Source organism: Belonocnema kinseyi, chromosome 3 (assembly GCF_010883055.1).
Source record: "Belonocnema kinseyi isolate 2016_QV_RU_SX_M_011 chromosome 3, B_treatae_v1, whole genome shotgun sequence".
In the NCBI taxonomy this organism is placed as follows: Eukaryota; Metazoa; Arthropoda; class Insecta; order Hymenoptera; family Cynipidae; genus Belonocnema; species Belonocnema kinseyi.
Window position 1 is genome coordinate 74,295,226 of NC_046659.1, and position 4,005 is coordinate 74,299,230.

Below are 4,005 nucleotides of genomic sequence, written 5' to 3' on the forward strand. Positions count from 1 at the left end.
TTTAGTTGTGAATTTTTCAAAAAAAAAAATTCTAAAATCGGTGCATAATTGCGTTCTAAATGTCATTTTGAACCTCGTTTTCCGATTTCACCCCACTGTGCGCTACCCCAGGGTGACTTCCTCGGGAAAGTTCATTTCTAAATGAAACTTGGAGGTAACCAACGAATTTTTGCCTAGACTCATCACTATACAATAACCTCCAAGTGCAGCAGGTGGCAAATAAATACCTCCACCGATAAAGTTGAGTTCTAAATTTACATTAGCTGTAAACAACCAACTTTTTTAGAACATCTCGTACCAGTGACCGTTATGGTGCGAAAAATTCCTATTTAGTAGAAATTAAGTGCCTCCAGAAGGATGCATGTTGTATATCCGGTGGATCAGCTATATGCTACATATTTACGTGCCCTCTTAGTAAATGTTGGGAGGACACTAATTCCTATTTGAAACTTAACTTTTTACAAAAGATGTCATTTTCGGACCTAGTGTGCTTGGAAGTTATTGTACAATGAAGCGTCATGAGTACAATGGATTGGGCGCGGCCAAACTTTTCCCAATCTAAATCTTGCTATTCTAGTCCACCTTCACTCTTCCCATCCCTTTTTTAAATACTTTGTTGCTCGTTCCTTTTTTATTATCTTATAAGATTTATTGTATTTTGAATCTTCAATCATCCTCCATCTTTCTATTAATTGTCTTTCTTCTAACTTTATTCCCTTTCATTTAGATGGAAAGAAGTTATTGTATAGTCACGTGTCATGAAAAAATGGATTGGTTGCGGCCAATGTTCATTTAGAATTCAACTTACTCGAAAAACCTAGTTTTCCTTTAGGCTTAAATGTCGTCAGAAGAGACTCCGAAGAGATTTTGAGAACTTAATATGAAATAAAAAGTTTTTAATAAGAATATGTAAATACAATTTTATGTTAAAAATTAAAAAAATAGATCTCATAGGTAGTGGGACGCCTAAATAGAAAATTTGTTTTAGTTTTTGAAACTGCCCTTTATTTTTTTGTGCGATTTATTGTGCCTGACACAACAAATCACAATAAATTTTTTCCTTAATATTTAAGTTCCATTCAATTGCATTATGTTAAAATTCAAATATCTTTGTTTTTAAATATTAAAAATTCCTAAATTTGACAAGATTTTCGTCTGGATATTTGTGCCATAATTATTATCTGCCTATATATAACTAAATTCAATCAAGATTTTTTTTCCATTTTTTCAAGTAAGTCTTTTGAACTTAATTACCTTTCTATTGTTGGATAAATTATATTCTATGATAAAATGGGATAAATCAGAGAATAATTTAACATAAAATACTAAATATTAATTATAATTATTCATTATGATGAATAATATGTATCAGAGAATTTACATGTAGAATTAGATGTCGATTTTGAACGAAAAAAAATCACATAAAATATTAAAAATATTCGCGAAGAGAAAGAAAAATATTAAAAATTAATTACTGCTTTACCAACTTCAATAAAATTAATAAATATCCTCCAAAAATGATAATTTTCAGGTATTCTTAAAAAAAAAGATTGCTTGTTCACATTTCAGCTGAAGGGATGAACTCTTACAAAAAAGCGAACTGCTATTTACAGAGTTAAATTTTCAAACAAACAAGATTTTTAGGTGAACAGAAGAAAAATCAACTAAATTTATGAATTTTGAAACCAAAAGGTGAATAATCTCGAAAGCTTGAAGTTTTAATCCAAAAATATGGATTGAAAAAAGTAAATTCTGAAACAAATAGCTCATTTTTTACTAAAATAGTTGAACTATAAGTCTAACAAGACGAATGTTCTTCACAATAGCTGAATTTTAAGCCCGAATAAATGTGGTCAAGAAAAATATGTTCTGTCAACAAGAATGTCAAAAAGACCAATTTGTTTGTGAAAAAGTTGAATTTTCAGCCAGAAAATATCAGTTTTAGTGTGCAACGGCATATTTTTCTCGATAATTACAACCTTTTTCTAAATATGTTTACATTTTCACATTTTTACATTTTTTTCTCAACACTTACAATGCACTGCCTTGACACCCTTCAGCTATTTGGCTGAAAATTCGTTTCTTGTTGTTTGACATAAAATTTCTAACTATAAATTTATCTATTACATTGTTAGATTCATTCATATTTTTTAGTTTATAATTCAACTATTTGGTTGAAAAATAATCTATTTTGTTGAGGAATAAATGTGTGTACTTCAAATGTGACCAATTTCCAAAATTTTAGATTAAATTTAATATAATTCCTACTTTAATTTTATTTACAAAAATTTCTTCCATGCCAAGCAGTAGATTCACTTTTTTAGGTTACTTAATTTTTTCAGAGGATCAGACACAGCGTTTGGATTTGAATTTTCATTAATTGACAAAACATTTATAAGTTGAATATTTTAAAATAAGAAAACTGCAAAAGTATTGATATTAATAAATCATAAACGCCTTCATTTCACGTTACTTATTCTTAATACTTATGATAAAGTAGTAGTAATAATATGATTAAATAGTATGATTGGAATATGAATTTGTTCATTTCTAGTTATCAAATAAAAATTTTTTCGATTTAAGATGTTTTTAACTTTGAATTGTATAATCCTTAAGCGCAAGAAATCAAAGTAGTAAAATCTTGAAATATTTTGTTCAAAGACATTTTTGTATTCACAATAATGCGTTTGGATAATATTATTAAATTTATTGAAATGATGAGAAGAAAGGATTATGAAATAACTATTTTATTGCTCGAAAATGCAAAAATAAGAATTATTTGCACACTTTCCTCACTTGAATCAAGATAAAAATAATCTCTTTAATGCGTGTGTAAACACTAATGTTTTTTTAAATAGTCAAATTTTCCTCTTTGAATTATCTGTAAATTTAATAACTTCAATAATTCAGAAATAAGCTCATTTCAAAATTCTGAAATCCGTAGCTTTCCTGGTGAAATTTATATTTTCATTATATTTAAACTCTTAGGTTCATACAAATTGAATATCATAAATGTATGTCATCGTATATTCGTTCCCTAAGACTCAAATAACTTCATATAGGAGTAGCGATTTTCCCAGTGAGTCTACGAGATTTGGTAACACGGAGATCAGTACAACAACCCTACAATATTGAAATTTTGTTTGATGGAATCTTCTGGTCATTTTTTGATTATTTTTCGAAACTAAATACTGTCTCGAAAAATCCAAATTTTGGAAGACATTCATGATTTCAGTAATTTCTCGTACCAATATAGTGTGGCTGAATTTCTATTTTTCAGGGATAGATTGGGACTTCAGATTTCTGAAATAAATTTATTAAATTCTGAAAAGTTTTAAAATGTTAAAAATCTATACTTAATACCAATGACAAAAAATTTGGAACACATCATATCTTTTAAAAATTTGAGGATTAAAAAAAAATAAATTTTGAATTGAAAAAGTTTAGAAACTTTGAAAAGGACCCCGCACCAAATATATGGTAAAACAGGTCCCGGTGGAAGTTTCAAAGTTTTTTCATGTTTGTTAGTTTATGCTCACCTGATCAAAAAAACATCATAACAAAAACTTAAATTATGAACAGTTTTTGCGCTACTACGATTTAAAAGTTAGATGTTGGTACATATTTCCCGTAATAGGCGCTAAGCGTTCGGGCGATGCGCTAAGCGTATAGACAACGCCCAAAGCACTCATATAATTGCTTGTTATGGTCAGTTTCATCAGCCCTCTCTCTTAATTTTTTGGTTTTCTATAGCCCACTGAATTGCACCCCAAATGCGCTAAAATGCGCCACCGATTAAAATTTTTGCGCCACAAAACTGTAGAAGTTATAGCAGGTCTTACGCGGGGAGGGGGCAGCGTGGCGCTCCCCCCCTCATTTGAGAAATCAAAATTCAAATCACATGATCTTGAAGATCTTTAAATGCGCTCATATGCGCCATTAAGAAAAAATTTTGCGCCACATTGATAAACGAGTTATTAGCGATCAAAATGGCGGGGGGGGGGG

At 29.6% G+C, this 4,005-nt stretch overlaps 1 long non-coding RNA gene across 2 annotated transcripts in view; it reads left to right on the forward strand.

Annotated features, from left to right (window-relative positions):
- LOC117169196 overlaps nucleotides 1-4,005 on the forward strand; it is an 81,528-nt gene that overhangs the window by 72,652 nt on the left and 4,871 nt on the right. The window contains exon 3 of one of the 2 annotated variants that reach the window (XR_004466628.1): nucleotides 728-850. The exons of the other annotated variant lie outside the window; for it this stretch is intronic. This is a non-coding gene — a long non-coding RNA (uncharacterized LOC117169196). Of the gene's footprint in view, nucleotides 1-727; nucleotides 851-4,005 lie in introns of those variants that run through there. 2 annotated transcript variants of the gene reach the window in all.